At 43.5% G+C, this 17,145-nt stretch overlaps 1 protein-coding gene across 1 annotated transcript in view; it reads right to left on the bottom strand.

The window, feature by feature from the left end:
* DTNB (dystrobrevin beta) overlaps nucleotides 1-14,311 on the bottom strand; it is a gene marked incomplete at its 3' end in the record, with an annotated part of 198,487 nt that extends 184,176 nt beyond the window's left edge. The window contains exons 1-2 of the mRNA XM_080615962.1: nucleotides 14,190-14,311; nucleotides 13,399-13,477 (exon numbers count right to left, since the gene is read on the bottom strand). The remainder of the gene's footprint in view (nucleotides 1-13,398; nucleotides 13,478-14,189) is intronic.
* Between the last annotated feature and the right edge of the window lie 2,834 nt (nucleotides 14,312-17,145).

Raw genomic sequence — 17,145 nt, 5'->3', positions numbered from 1 at the left:
TACAACTGTTTCCTACAGACTAGGCCTAATGATTTCTCATTTTTTCCCTTACACTTCCTGCCTTCTATCCTCTAAGTGCCTTAAGGGTAAAGTTTATCAAAAGAGCCTACACATTAAGATATCACAACTTGGGATTAGTAGTGTTTAATTAAAGAAACTGCTCTCTTCCTTCCCTCACTCTAAATTGCCATCAAACCTCAGAAAAACTACACAGACACGTGAGTTCCCTGAAGGTCCTTGCAGCAAAAGAAGTCTCACTTGCCAGCAGAGACAGTTCAACTTCTTGAAAGCCAAGTACTTTGAAATCCAGACAACATTTCCTGCTATTTGTATAAAGCTAGAAATCAAACACCTCTGAATTTCACAAAAAACTCTAAGATCATTTCTAACTATGTTCAGAGTTGCCATACTGTAATTATTCCGAAAAAGCTGGATTCTGCTTTAAAGGTCAGTCAGGGTTAAAACTGTAGCACTGTGTCATCTTTTCTACAGTTCTTGTGTAGGATCAAGAAACCTGTAACAATCCATTCTGCACTCTTGGAAACGTATATGGGTGTGAGTTTTGTTTATTTTAAACAAAAATGTAAGAATGGCCATACTGTGCCAGACCAGCATGGGGCTCCTCATCATCTTTCTGCTGCTTTTAGACTTGTAACTGGCTAGCTCCATGTTACGGTCTCCTGCCTCCACACCCATTTCTGCATTGGACGAGACATGAACAATCCTCAGATACCATCCCCTTCCTAGGCAGAAAAAACTGGAGGCTAACTGTTGCTTGCACAGAGATCGCTCATGTCAGGTCTTTATCACCTTCTACTATCCCTTTGCTACTTCACCATCTGTTTTCAGAAACGAAGGAGACACAGGACAGAGCATTCAATATATAGGCACACCACTGCTTTAGACAGCAGCATTAACAAGATTCTCGTCTTCTTTTGTAAGAGATGCTTTACAGTCTTAACAGAACATAAAGAAAATAAATAATATTTAAAATTAATATTAATTTAATAAAGTATGTTTATTATTTCATGTATCATGTATTTTAATATATTTTAAATAATACTAAGTATGGGGGATTTTTTTGGACATAACTGCGCATTGGTCTGAAGCTTGCACAGGACTATACCAAGCAGTGGGACACTATTCCTAAGGGACAGTTAGGAGCGGATGTATAAACCTAGGACTGTTTCTCCTCCCCCCTCTCTCACTCCCTTATTTGCATAACTTTACATGCCTCTACTCTGGCCAGTAAAAGAGGAGATGAAATTCAACTGCTAACAGAGCCCTTCTAAACTTCTTAATAACTGGCCTGCATTTTTAACATGATTGACTTCAGCAGACACCTTACTGTTCACCTCCCGTTACCATGTGTGATTATACCCTGCTGTTTGTGATAGCAACAGTTAACCTGGGCACCATGTGACTACAAGGTCACTTGTATTGATCTCTGACTCCTCAGCTGTATTTGCCTTCTGCCCCAAAACGTAACCTTACTCTTAGAGCAGAAAGTTGCATTTTTCTTACCTCTACCCTACACTGAGGCATTCTTCGCAATAAGATATGTGTTAGTCTGGTTTTGTTTAGCTTACCCTTTCCTCACTCCAAATTAGAAATCTCTATTGTGTGATATAAACCAAATCTACTTTCTCTCTTAATGCTAAAAAGAAACAGAAATCATGGGCAAAGTAAATATGGTACAACCAAATCACAAGAAAAAATCAGAGGTCTACAGATTGCTTACGTGCTGAGTGAGACCAGGAGATTTTCAAAACATACAGAATTTGTGCACATATAAATAATGGATTAACAACACTAGAATTAGACATAGGAAAAAAATCTTCACTATGAGAGTGGTTAGGCCCTGTCACAGGTTGCCCACAGAAGCTGTGGCTGCCCCATCCCTGGCGGTGTTCAAGGCCAGGCTGGACAGGGCTTGGAGCAACCTGGTCTAGTGGAAGGTGTCCCTGCCTGTGGCAGGGAGGTTGGAACTGGATGATCTTTAAGGTCCCTTCCAACAAGCACCATTCTGTGATTCTATGGTTCTTTGAATTTAATTCTTTAGCTTTAGTAACACCCAATTCAACCAAAGGCTGAAACTTCCAGTGCTTAAAGAAATATGCCTAAACACAAATGATCTGTATTGTCACCAGTCCCTTTAGAGGGGAAAACTTAAAATCTGATAAAGGTGTGAGCTGCACACACAGAGGTGTTTCATGATGAACATCCTGTTTTGCTAGTCTCACAAAAGCAGTACCATCAAATAACTTACTCTGCTTGCACTCATGCTGATGCAACAGTGAAGCTACATGGTCATTCCTGGGTGATTTCCATGGGTATTTGTTCCTCAAAAAGCTTTTTGTAACCTTTGGCAATCTGGAGAGGACACTTGCACTCAGATAGCTCTTGGTTCACTTAAGGATAGGACTAGGAGTAGCTTGAACCCACTGTGTTTTTTCCTTAAAGGCTGTTAAAACCAAATGCAGTTGAATTTTCATGCCAGCACCAGTATCTTCTGGCTGAATGTCTCCCAGAGTTCCAACGATTCTTGTAAGTGTGGGGAGCTGGAAGTAAAAGTTCCACATGTTTTGGTTTTCACATCAGTTCTTGCTCTGACCACAGGGGCTAAATTTACACTCACCACCTAAAGCACAAGTACAGAAAACTTGCAACAGAGTGCTCAAGTGCTCTGCTTGAGTCTGATGCAGTGAAATACAGAATTTCCTCCCTGCAGCGACAGAACAGTGCTTGAATTTATAGTAAAGATGGTGCTGCGTATTCCACAGAATATGGTCTGCTTTAAGAGGCAGCAACTTTAAGAAAGAAAATCTGAATTCAGTGAGATTAGCCCAGTATTGGCAAAGAGTTTAGCTTTTACAAGCCAGGGAAGTGGGTATAGGTACTAACACCAACTGCAGCCTTTGGGTCTAAAGTATGCTCAAGCTGAAATCAGAAACCAAAGTGTAAGAGTTGAAGCAACTTCTGCAGCCAGCACCTGACACTGTACAGCTGCACTTGCTTCTTACACTTCAGATACTCCAAGTAAGCCACAAACTGCTCTGATTTCAGCCAGTCAGAGGCCGAGACTGTTGGAAGTTATTGAGACGTGGTAGCATTATAATGATGATTTACTCATACACAACTGTATGTATCTGTATGTCTACATTCATATATAAAAAAGGGTTGGGTTTTTTTACTGTAATGAGAAGACTGGCCTCAAATCTCATGGGAGATTCTAGCTCAAGATGGCTATTATTTAAATATATTTAAATTCATAATATAGAGAATCACCAGCGAATTATCTGCACTGCAGTAAAATACTAGAGAAACACAGTTTCATTATTATGAAATAATATTAGAAAAAGATTAAATGCTAACAGTTACTTGTATATAATTGTTACAAAGTAATGTTCACCTTAAAGCACAAAAACTGTGGCAGGCTAGTACCTTAAAGCTACAGCTCAGTGTGTTTGATGCAAACCTTCCGAAAGTTTGGCATTTCCCTTCATCGGTTCACCTTTTCTTTCAGTAGGTCAAATAACCCTGTTCTGTTGCCTCATGGGCAACCTCTGTGACAGTTAACCTGACAGTCAATTTATAAATTCCTTACCAATAAACATGAAGAATTCTACAGTAAGTCACTATCCAAAATATCTTCAATAGCACCATAAACACAGCCATTTTTCTTACTTTGCTCAAGTTTTTTCTTTTCCTATTTATATTCCATTCTTGTCTTTCACAGTTCTTCCTCTTCCTTACCTTTAAAAGCTTCCTCCCACACCACACGCATGCATTATACATGAACTCCTGGCTGCACAAAACCTGACATATAAATAAGAAGTAGAACCTGATATCTGTTTTCCCCTTGACTTGCTGTAATGGGCTCAGCCAGGATGCCTCTGGACCACCTGTTTCTGTGGCTTCTTATTGCACTTGTAGCTTATGCGCAAATGGGAATGTGAGCAAACCCTGCTGATGGTTGCCAGGCCAATACTACAGGACCTATCTTAAAAGGTTTCGCTCTTCTTGGAGCTCATCAGCTGTAGGTAACGGCCTAAAGAAGCAGCTTTTCCTCTTCAAATCTAAGATGGGAGACAGACTGTGTAATTAATTTTACCTAACAGAGCAGCCCTTGTGATCTTGCCTAACTATAGCCACCATTTAAGGAGTCACACATCTGTCCTTCCCTAACTGCTATTGTATTGACTTCCTACTCCCTTAGAGACTATAAACTGAAATTTCATTGTTTGGGTTCCATCTCTGCAATTTCAGGTGCTTCCTCACTGCTTTTTTATTACTCAAATTCAGTCACTAAATAGGTTAATTAACTAGGGAGTTGCTTGGATTTCTTTTTTTTTTTTTTTGCTTTGAAGTCCATTTTGGTTTATTTTGTATTTCCACCTTTAAGATAAACTCCAAAGCAGATTTGGATCTTTATGATTTGATAACCATTTCCAGAAAACCACTGAAATGCAGCCTCATCAGCCAAACAGAACGTCACAGAAATGTAAGGTAATTTATGAACTCTGAAATTTGACTTTGTTCAGATTCTTAATGTTGCATTTCACTAGCAGAAATAATATTTCTGATCATTACCACCGATAATGCAGTTGATGTGAGGGTAAAATTGTGCTTATACCTATTTATGTTCAGAAATAACTTGTAATTAAAAATAATCAGACTACCAGTTTGGGCTATATACTGATCTTAAATATACTTGATACCCAGTGAAGGAGGTTTTGTAATTTTCTGCTGATTTTCCAGTGAAAAGGAACACATCTTCATGGGTGGTTTACAGAAAAGCTTTCACTCCTTGTCAGTTCATTCACTTTTAAAAATTTGAATGAATCTGTCACTGGGATGAAGATACTGAATAAAACTTCAGGGCACATCCGTACTTGCAGAAAACATTATTATTGTCACATCTGTTTTAGCACTTTAGGCATTTGTTTTGGGCTTCTAAACTTGCATGCCTTCAGCTGTCATTTGATTCAAACAAATTTAAGCAATTTCTAAACTGTCATGAAAGATTTGATGGAGTATAACAACAATAATCTTAGATTTCAGTAAAAAGATGCTGAAGCATTTTTACTTTTTCTTAAGAACTTGAACAAAAAACCCACAAGAGATTGATTTCATCCCCTAATCTCCCTCTCTATTCTAAATATCTGATGCTGTCTTACTCATTCCTTTGCTCTTCATCCTTTCTTGGTTCACATTCCAATCTCTCTTTTATCATCAGTCAAACACAAATATATGTAACTGATGAAAAGTATTCCTGCATTCCCCTCTGCCTCTTACTAGGAAAAAGAAAGCAATTGTCCTGGGTTCAGCAGTAGCAGTCAGTTTTTCTCCTTCTTAGTAGCTGTTGCAGCACTGTGTTTCTGACTTTTGGCCTGGGAACAGCTGATAACACTGATGTTTAGACTGACCAAGGACTTTGTGAGTCTCATGCTCTGCCAGGGAGGAGGAGGGGCCGGGAGGAAGCAGGGACAGGACGCCTGACCCAAACTAGCCAAAGAGGTATTTCATACCACAGCACGTCATGCCCGGGGATATAACTGGGAGCTACCCGGAAGGGCACGTCCTCTTTTCGGTCGGGCTCTTTTCCGGCGAGCGGTATCGTATTTTCTTCCCTTGTTATTTCTCATTATTATTATTGGTGGCAGCAGTAGTGATTTGTGTTATACCTGAGTTACTGGACTGTTTTTATCTCAACCCGTGGGAGTTACATTCTTTCGATTCTCCTCCCCATCCCTCTGGGGAGTGGGGGGAGGAAGTAGACTGCGTGGTTCTAATTTACAGCCGGGGCTTAAACCACGACAGCAATCTAGAAGTTATTTTTGGGGGCACATCTAATACACTTAGACCAAAACCCAGGAAGACAAAAAGACAAGCCTGTTATACTTACACAAGCAGACTGGCAACATCTTCTTTTAATGGATATTCTAAACATTTCTGGTAATTCTCCTAGTTTAACTTAACATTTCAAACTGCTTGCATCACTGTATGGAGTAAAAAATTGAAGCATAAATAATTGTACACAAAAGTAGTAAAAATACTTTAAGATGTTGCTTCTGCATCTACAGCAACAGGAGTAACAGAGCATCTTTGAGAAAGAAAATGCATTTCCTAGTGGCATAGTTTCCCAAAAACTTCAATCTTACAGATTTTTAAGAGAAAGCTTCCTTACAAGTATTGGACTTGACTTGTAAAGATCTTATGGAAGCATTCAAAACTGACTTCAGTCTCGGATAAGGGCATAAGGGAAAAAACAACCCCACTAGACTAAGACAAAGAGAATGGATTATAACTTTCCCGTGAAATTCTATACAAATCAAAGGTTTCTTTCTTTTTTTTTTTTTTTAATAAACACAGTGGACTATAATACTCTTACAGAAGATTCTGCAAAAATATGCACATATTATACAGTAAAATATCTTGAAAATGAATGGCAATCAAGAAGTTTAGAAAAAAAAAAAATGGTACTAAGAACTAAATGTTTCCCTACTGCACACCTTGTCACTTCTGCTTAAACTGTAAGATTCTTTTCAATGCATAAAATGCCATTCATTTTGTTTGTACAGGACACTACACACAGCCACATATTCTCAACCAGTCCTTATTGCTTTCATTTCCTGATACAGAAAACAATCTTGGCACTTGTCTAAGACCCAGTGCAAGACCAGCAACCCTATCTTCCCAGCTAGTTAGAAACCAATAAAGAATTTACTAGATACAAGTTAAACAAAGATGGAACAAGTAACAATATTTAACCATGGTTTTCTTTCAAAACTTTGAAGACCTTTTAACACTATTTTATAGAGAAGCTCCAGATTACCTCAAGACAAAACAGAAAAAATTCAAATCCAAGCAGAGCTCCAAAGCACCCGAGTTACTGTAACTCCACAGGATTTCACTTCATGTATGCAACTGTTCAATGCCCAGATCAGAAGGAAATCCGTGACCTAAAGAATTTATGGCTCAGGTGTGATAATACAGAGGAGCTGGTGAGACCAACAGCAGGCACTGCATGCCAGCAACTTACTTCTTGTGAAGTTTAAATCACAAAACCAAAGAGAGCTTTAAAAGAGTACTACAAGGTATTGTTTTAGGTACATAGCAATATATATCTATTTTTAGTAAACAGGAAACTGTTAAAAATGAGAAGCAAAAAACCTTACAAGCTATTAGGGACAATGTTGTGTGTTTAAACACATACTGCACCATGAGATGTGTTTTTCAGCAAACTAAAGAGAGTATGCACAGAAGTCCGGATAAGAAGTGCCTAAAACACAAAAATGCTTTTCTTGAATAACTGGAGAGCCATCACAAACTCTTATTTTCCTTTATTGACAAAAAGCCTGAGGAACGGAAATGGGTTTTTACAACCTGCACCGTTGATTTTGAGGCTGAAGTTAGGAGTAATGCCTATACATAAGATCTACCACAAGCCTGCAAACAAGAGCAAATTTAGTAGTTAAAACTGTTTTCCTTAAATAATGCAATGTTAATGTTAGATAAATGAAATATTACACCAGGATTTTCAAGCAAGAAGAAGCTGTAAATACAGTAATTAGCAGCTTACCTCTCCCTCTCAGAAAGGGAAGACTCATCTTCTTTATAACACTGGAGGGGGTTTCTGTGCAATCTGTGCTTCCCAGCTCTTCCTTCCAGTGTGAATCTTACAATCCCTATTTTAGCAATTTTAATTTGCAAGTTCCCAGAACTGCTTACTAGCACACAAGAGAGATTCCTAAAATTGTCTCTTCACCAAAATGGAATACTTATTAGGAAGTGTTTTGAGTTAGATTTTTGCCCTTTTCTACATTAACCTAGACTAACAGATGGAACATGAACAGTACAAGGACTGAAAACACTATCAGGGTAACACACATACGTGAACACTGACAGAACGCAAACTAACGCAGATCTCAAGCTGGCACAGCATAAACACTGCTTTCCTCCCAAATCAGCCACACCAGAAGAAGATAATATCATTTTCAGTATTTCATCACCTCTAGATCCCTATCACTTGCTACCATCTTCATCAAGCAATAGTAATCCACACAACATCTTCCCTTCCTGCCTTGCTTCAGATGTCATCACATTAGATGAAAAGTTTTAGCACATCAGAAAAAGTTCACAGACTGCTCCTTTGGCACACCTGCAGAGACGGTAAATTCCAGTCAAAGGGATCATGACAAACACTTGGAAACATGAGCTGCTTCCATGATCACAACTGAATTGGGGGGAAAGGGGGAAGAAACGTACCCAATTTTAATTATTTACATAATGATGATTTTATCACCTATATTAACTTAAAATGTAAACTTCACAGTCTACAAAGTTATTTTTTTAAGTTAGACATTATTAAAAGGGTGTGAGAGTACAGAATAAAGACTTTACATAAATCTAAGTTTAACGGTATAGCTGCCATTTGCTGCAGTCAATGGGAAAATGAACACATATATAGTTCCAGGCAGCCTTAACTTTGTCTGAGCTGCCAGAAACAAACGATACCTTCTTCAGAAATTTGGCTGTACCCAAAACAGTTGTTAAAACCACTGGTGCCTCCCTACTGCCCCGGTATTTCCTTTGATGTGATCGTTCTATGAAACATAAATAAAAGAGTAACAGTAATTAAAAGATAAGATTCCATAAGCACTGCAAAAAATAATACAAATAAGCAATCTCAAAGAATAGAGTCCTCCATCTGGGCAGGAACAACCCCAGGTTCCAGTCTAGGTTGGGGAACGACCTGTTAGAGAGCAGTGTAGGGGAGAGGGACCTGGGGGTCCTAGTGGATGGCAGGATGACCATGAGCCAACACTGTGCCCTTGTGGCCAAGGCCAATGGCATCCTGGGGTGTATTAGAAGGGGGGTGGTCAGTAGGTCGAGAGAGGTCCTCCTTCCCCTCTACTCTGCCCTGGTGAGACCGCATCTGGAATATTGTGTCCAGTTCTGGGCCCCTCCGTTCAAGAAGGACAGGGACCTGCTGGAGAGAGTCCAGCACAGGGCGACAAAGATGATTAAGGGAGTGGAGCATCTCCCTTATGAGGAAAGACTTAGGGAGCTGGGCCTCTATAGTTTGGAGAAGAGGAGACTGAGGGGTGTCCTTATTAGTGTGTCCCCCTTATATAAGTGTCACTTATATATATAAGACACTTATATATAAGTGTCCCCCTTATATATAAATATAAATTATATAAAGGGGGAGTGTCACGAGGATGGAGCCAGGCTCTTCTCAGTGGCAAACAACGATAGGACAAGGGGTAATGGGTACAAACTGGAACACAAGAGGTTCCACTTAAACTTGAGAAGAAACTTCTTCTCAGTGAGGGTGACAGAACACTGGAACAGGCTGCCCAGGGGGGTTGTGGAGTCTCCTTCTCTGGAGACATTCAAAACCCGCCTGGACACATTCTTGTGTAACCTCATCTAGGTGTTCCTGCTCCGGCAGGGGGATTGGACTAGATGATCTTTTGAGGTCCCTTCCAATCTCTAGTATAGTGTGATACTGTGTAATACTGTCACCTGGATTCTGCCTGTCCCTAAGGCACCTCTCTCCCTGGAGATAACACTTCCACACCTGCATAGCCAGGCTGTTCAACTGTTAAGCTTCTCAAGACTTGCAGGCTTGTCATCTGGAAAGGTATTACAAAAACCAAATCCAAACTATACTGTGGTCGCAAATCCATAGGTAACCAGGGAAAGAAACATTTCATGTGTGTACTTTATAGCACACCTACTTCCAACTTATTTCCTGTTTGCTCTGCTATACAACCTGTAGGATCACAATCACACAGCAAGTTAAACGATACTACTACCCAGTCCATTTTTCTTATTGTTTACTGTTGCCCTAAGTTTCTTCTCAAAGTCTGTTCTGCTGTTATAAAAACTTGATTACAAGCAGTAACACAGAACACATTACAGTAGAACTGGAAACTTCACCCCTTCCCTGCCTCCCATTTAACTGCTCTTTGCAGACTATATTCCATAAAATCCCTTCTAGAATATTCAGTCCTGAATGTTCAGCTCTACATGGTCTTCTACTGCTGTTGCCATCAGTAACACATGCATAACTCTGACAGCTACTTTTCTGCTCAAATGTAATTCAACATTCCAAATCTCTGATCAACTGTGGACACAAATGTAATGTTTTCTTTCTTTAAGAAAGGAAGAGCAAAATAAGCCAAGTGTAAAATTTTAATTCATCAAATTAATCAAATGGTAAGACATTCTTAGCATTGTCTTCTGTAAAACTAAGAGCTTTTCTCCCTTAGCTTTGTCACTTTCCCCGTGTTTAGGGACTAGGCTCCCTCACCATTTATGTTACAGCAGAACATCCTCTTCACTCCTTCATTTCTTAAATGAAGTAACAAACTGCACTTCAAAGCAGCAAGACTCAAAGACTAAAAAACAACTCACACTTGCAGGCAGACAGTAACTACTTACAGTAGAGTTACTGAGATTTTAAGTGTTTTGTAACTAGAGTACACACTTTACACATCCAATTGTTTAAAAATTCACCTCCATTGGTGCAAGCATTTTTATAAGTATGTATTACTTTAGCACAGCTAAGTAGTTAAAATACTTTCATTCCTTCCAGTAGCCCTTGAAAGCCACAGGAATGGAAAAGGCCCATGAAACCATTTAAGTTTAGCCACAGCTTACCAGTAGAAACCTGTTTAAGCACTAAACCAAACATACCCAATACAATCACAATTTCTTCTCCCTGGTAGTCAAGAGGAGGAAAAAAAAAAAAAAACAACTTAATACAAACATTGTGAATCAAACCCTTATCACCAGATAACCTAACCCTGAAACCAGTAAAAGAAAGCAGCATAGATAATGGTCAGAGAATGAGGCTGTGCTGTGCATAGAATGCTGAAAGCCAGCCCTTCACACCTGCTGGGGAACTGTCTTTGTGACTCCCAGGTGATGCATTCTGTAACTACAGAGCAGTGTCTACATACTACCATGTCTGAGCTAAGAGAATTATTTACTTTTCCTTTCAAGAGGAGTTCTAGGGAATTATTTGCAAAAAGTGCCATATCTGAATACATCAGCTGGGTTCTGTGGAAGCCTGTAACAGATCAAGCAGATGACGCCAGGCTCTCCAAAGCATGCAGCCCAAGTACATGCTGGTTAATGAACCAACTCATCCCAGAGTCCTCGGTTTAAATCTCAAGACTTCACTTTCTCCCTCTTCCAAATCTTTCAGCTGGCACAACTGACAATAGGTAACACACAGCCATGGCTACAAAGAACTGTAGTTATCACTTCAAATGCCACCCTGCGGTACTGGTACGTAATATAATTAAACTGATGGAAAAATTATGCCTTTATGATAACGCAAAAGCTCTCGGCTCTTTGCACTACAGCTTCTTCTGAAGTTTTCTATACCATTCATCACTTCTTAAAATTCATATTAATATTCAAGCATCTAGGTTTTGTGATAAACCAGACGCCTGAATGTACTGGCTGCAACACAGTGTATAAAGGAATTTATCATTCTAAAATAACCCACAGCCTAAGGCAAGAAGCAGTCTGCTGAAAAAAACCAGCAACTTTGAGACAATTCATCACAAGAACTTTAATGAACAATGAGGGGGTGTCATAAGGTGCTTACAGAGGTCTGCTGGATGTGCTCTCATAAATGTGAGCTCATGTAACAAGTAGTCAAACTGGCATCCCAAACGCCAGAGCAGGGAGCACCCTTCTTAGTGCTGAGCTCAGTGGTAGATTGGGAATATATCATCAAAGAGCCTCAAAACAAAGACAAGAATCTCATGCATGATAATGACACAAAGCAGAAATCCACAGGGTTCAAGCAGGACAATATGCTGAAGGCAGTGACCTAAGCAAGCTACCTCTGGAGTAGAATCCTGGGCAGACAAAAGCATAGTAAGAATTTAAGGATCAAGGGAATGATGTTGCTGGAAACATGACATGAATTGACTAATCTGGAAAAGAACTTCAGAAAAGACTGAATCACTCTCCACGGAGAGCCTTCGCAAAGTGTCCGTGTTCTGAGGAGAGAAATTACCGCTCACTCTCCCCTACATTGCTAGTGATTAATTCTACTCTTCCCCCTTCCCCAAAAAGGAAGTCTTCAGATCAGTAGGAGGTCTGTTCTTTTATGTAAACTCCCCATGAATCGGAAATACTCTTTGAAGAAGAGGAAACACAAAAAGCAACAGTCTTAAAGCAATGCCTTTGGGTTACCACCTTTCCTTCGGGTGTACTTTATGATATATGATATATACTTACCAAGGAAAAGAAAGTGGGAAGAAAAAAAACCCCAATTCTTCAATCCAGCATTTGCCAATTTTTAAAACCTGAGACTTCTGACTTTTTGAACTACTGGTTCAGGCATATGGAATGTTTTGTCACTGGGCAGCCACACCAAACAGAACATCATAGAATCACAGAATGGTTTGGGTTGGAAGGGACATTAAAGCTCATCTAGTTCCAACTCCTGCACAGGCAGGGACATCTTCCACTAGACCAGGTTGCTCAAAGCCCCATCCAACCTGGCCTTGAACACTGCCAGGGATGGGGCAGCCACAGCTTCCCTGGGCAACCTGGGCCAGTGCCTCACCTTCTTCCTAATATCTAATCTAAACTGCCCCTCTGTCACTTTAAAGCCATTCCCACTTGTCCTGTCCCTACAGGTCCTTGTTAAAAGCAGCTCTCCAGTTTCTTGTCAGCCCCTTTAAGCACTGGAAACTACACTAAGGTCTCCCTGGAGCCTTCTGTTCTCCAGGCTGAACAAGCCCAGCTCTGTCAGCCTGTCTCCATAGGAGAAGTGCTCCAGGCACCAGAGCACCTTTGTGGCCCTCAGGCAATATAGTCAGCTTTAGGAACCAGAGTAAGAAAAGAAAACCAACAGTACAAAGCATTTTTAAAAGGCAGTAACACACAACTACAGACCAAATTCTAACTTTAACAACTCAAATCTATTAGACGCATTATATCAATCAGCAAAGAAACAACTTTCAAAGTACCCTTGTGCTATCCAGCCTGTTCTCAGTGGCTCACCAAGCCCTCTAAAAGAAGAAAGTACTTTGCTGATGCGCTACCACCAGTAAGATTCCCCTAGGTCTCCAAAAGAATATCCACCAGCTTCACCATCCCCAGCTGAGGGATCTGTTGCACAAGAATGTCATTGTGTGGGGGTTTTTAAATACAAGATTACACCTCACATGGGAATATTTTTACACGTGCAATACTTCACATAAACTGCAGAAATCACTACTTCATACCAGAAATTTATCATAAATGAAAGAGTTTCAACATCAGTTATGCAAGTGTGAGAAACAGGCATCTGAAATCAGTTAGATAATACAAGTTTTTAAGCTCAATACCCAAGGCAGTCACAACATATCACATTACCTGGATTACACTGAGAAGTCTTTCAGGGCAACTTCCACTTTCCTGGGCTCAGTTCCTTCTTCAAACATGTAAAGACAATCTAAAAAGATGGGGAAGGGGGAGGGGAGAGAAATAAAAACCAAGTTGGGTTGGGGGGTTTTCATCGAGAAAGCCGTGGTTTTACACAGGAAAAATAACATCTCCCCTTGCTATTTTGCAGTTACAGCTATGATTATGCTATATTTGACCTGATTGCGTATCTTGTTAATTACACAGAAACGAAGCCCGCAGATTCTGCATCTACGCGAGCATCTGCCTGCTCCAAGACGAGCCGTGAGGCGCAGCCAGCACCGCTCGGGCGCCAGGACGCTCTTGCTGCCAGCCAGCAGCATCCCCATGGGGAGCTGCGGCGAGGAGCGTGGGGCAGGCAAATCCGCGGGGCTCTCTCCAAGGCATCCGGGGCCCGCTTAGGAGTGCCAGCTCTCCTCCGTCCGAGGCCTCCCGCAGGGCGCTCGCTCTGCACTTCCTCCGCAACAGGCCCGGAGCCCGGCAAGCCCCACTACCGCACCCGCAGCTCCCTAGGCTGACGCGAGGGGCTCCAGCTTGCGCTGCCGCCGGGACCTCGCAGGCAAGAGGGGCGCGCCCCGAGCCTGCCCGCCCGCCGGTCCCTGCAACCTGCCCGGTTAGCGGCGGAACAGGGCACCCTCCGCCTTGCAAGGCCCCGCACCCTCCCACCCCGCAGGCGCTAGCGGTGCTCGCAGCGGGCCCGCATGGCACCGCCAGCGCCTGCCTGCTTCCCGCCAAGCACGTACCTCTCCCAGGGGCGGCGGTCAGGGGTGGGTGTCCCGGGACTGCCCGGTCTCGGTCCGCCGCTCACCGCCACGCCACCGGCTCTGCGGGCACGGGTGGCCAAGCGCCTCAGCCTCCCCACTCCAACGGTCCCCCGCCGCCTCGCGCCGCCCAGCCAATCCGAGCACGCCTCCGCAAGGGCGCGCGCACTCTCTCCAATCTGAGCCCGCAACAGCCTCACCCCCTCCATCTCCCTCAGCCAATCAGCTGACCCTCCTATCCCCTCCCGCTCCGTGCGACTCCACCCGACAGCCAATCACGAGGCAGACTCTTCTCCGGCGGCGGCGGACATGCGTGCGTGCGCGCGCTCACCCCGCGCGCTCCCCCGTGTCCCTCAGCCAATCGGTGGCTAAGGCAAGCGCGCGCTCCCCTTGCGCCGTGGGCACCTCGGAGCACTTGCTCTCTCCAGCCAATCAGCGGCCAGCACCGCCTCGCGCGCTCCCGTGTCCGCCCCAGCGCGCGGCGCCGCCTTCTCGGCGCGTCTCCTGTTCCCGGCGCAGGCGCAGTAACCGCAGCTGGGGGGACAGGAGTGGGGTCGGGGCCTCCTGCTGAGTCCGGGGCCTCCTGCGGTGCCTCTAGAGCTCCACACGGAGCGAGGAGGCGGCTTCTTAATGGCGTTTCAGCGCCGGCAGGTAACTGTGGAAGCCCTGCTGTGAGCCCGAGAGTGACCTGTCAGTGGGACAGGGAGAAGCCCGGCACAGGTGGCCTCTGGTAGAGCGCTCATGGTGCTGCTGCGACCGTCGAAAGGCAAGCGCAGAGTGTGTTTGTATATATATATATCCATCAGGCCCCACAGAGCTGGTCGTTGCGGTACTCCTATGTTCTGAGCTGTAGTCACAGGAGCGTTGGCAAGTTTCAGGACCAGGCGGGGCCCTGCCTGATCAGAAAAGCCTCAGGGGATGAGGTCAGGGTGCGGGACAGAACCTTCAGCAGTGACCTCGCAGCCAGCGGCTCAGCAGCCATCACCATGGCAGTCTGCAGGCTCCTCTGCTGGAGCTCAGACGCTAGTGTAGTGCCTTGGCTCTTGCTGTGACTATACTTTCAACAGCCATCATCCCTGACTGGGAGGGCCTGGAGCTGTGCACTTCAAGATGTGTCACTTGCACACCAGGGGACTCTTCTGAAAGCACCCTGCTGTGTCTTCCAGCATTTTCCAACAAAGGAATGGCAAATTTTTCACATGACAATATCCCCTGCTCCATTCTTTGACCATCTGTGTCAGGCTGGATGATGCTATTGAATAGCAATCAGCTACGTTACAGCTTGGCTTGCTGGCAACCAGGCGTTGTACAGTCACAGCAGTGTTTTCTGAGGAAGGTTGGATAGGACAGGCATCTGTTCCAGGCTGTGCGTGCGATCTCCCTCTGATCAGTCTCCCTGTGTGGAAATGCCATGGTTCCTTCTGTAAAACATTTTCTGTGCCTGTGGGAAAGAAACGGGATTCTTACAGTGTGTGTGGAGAGGAGGGACTACTAACATTTTGCATGTGTGGGAGAGAGATACTTTGTCACAAGGGAATAGGAAAAAGAGAGGAAAAAAGCCCTGCTTAGATGTTCTAGCTAGTGCTGTGTTAGTGTTTATTCTGAGCTATACATGTGCACATGATAGTAAGTGTTTTTTCCTGAATCCTGGAGTCAGGCCCAGTAGTGGCAGTGGAACCAGATTAGGCAGAGGTGGTGTGGAGAGTTTTTCTGCTGGCTGCATCTATAGTAGTAAATTAAGTAGCAGCAGGATGTAGGCATTGGCACAGGAATTTGATAGTCTGTATAGATGAGCTTCAGCCCAATTAACTATCCTTCCAAACATGGAATCATAGAATCACAGAATCCTAGAATCTCATGTTGGAAGGGACTTCAAGGATCATCAGGTCCAACCTTTCTAGGCAAAGCATGACCTAGACTAGATGTCCCAGCACCCTATGCAGTCAACTCCTAAGTGTCCAACATTGTAGAGTCCACCACTTCCCTGGAGAGATTATTCCAGTGGCTGGTTGTTCTCATTGTGAAAAGTGTTCCTCTTGTGTCCAGTCAGAACTTCCCAGGAATAACTTGGGAACTTGTTTGTAGCCACTGTTTAAATACTGGAACAAAGGGATAAGGTCTCCCCTGAGCCTTCTCTTCTCCAGGCTGAACAAGCCCAGCTCTATCAGCCTTTCCTCACACGGCTGCCCAGTGCTTGGATCATTTTTGTGGCTCTTCTTTAGACCCTCTCCAGCCTGTCCAAATCTTTTTTGTATAGTGGGGACCAAAACTGAACACAGTTCACACAGGTGTGGCCTGACAAATGCTGAGTAGAGTGAGATGATGACTTCTTTATCTTTGCTGGTGATGCCCTTCTTGATGTTCCCTAGCATCCTGTTGTCTTTCTTTGCTGCAGCTGCACACTGTTCACTCATTGAGCTTGTTGTCCCATGTTCTGGGCATCTTGTGTGGGATAGGGGCCATTCCTGGTTGGGAGTGTGGGCAGAATCACCATTTTGTGCAGTCTGGCAGGTCTTAGTAGCATGGCCACAGCCCATTCTGTGCCATGTGATCTCATGCTGGTGAATAACCCTTGGGCAGGTTTCACACACTGGTCTAATCGCAGCTGCTGAACTTGATATGGAGTGTCTTATCTGAGGGGTTTTGCACAGGGATCATAGCATCTACTTGTATCACAATGCCTTATCTTTGCAGCTTTTCCTTGGACTGACACTAGTAAATCCAGGTCTTTTTTATACCCAGGAGCCCAGAACTGATTCCACCAGCTGTGATCAGCCAGTGCTGAGAGGGAAGGATTGCCTCCCTCAGCCTGCTGATGGCACTCTGCTTAACACAGCCTGGGACACTGCTGACCAATTTGGCCCCAGGGAATGCTGTTGGCCACCAGGACCCAGGTCCTTTTCTCTGATGCTGTCTTCCAGCCAGTAGCCCAACAGCT

This window comes from Psittacula echo, assembly GCF_963264785.1.
Source record: "Psittacula echo genome assembly, chromosome: 4".
In the NCBI taxonomy this organism is placed as follows: domain Eukaryota; kingdom Metazoa; phylum Chordata; class Aves; order Psittaciformes; family Psittacidae; genus Psittacula; species Psittacula echo.
The sequence above is the reverse complement of the archived record's forward strand: the minus strand, read 5'-3'. Positions and strand labels throughout refer to the sequence as shown.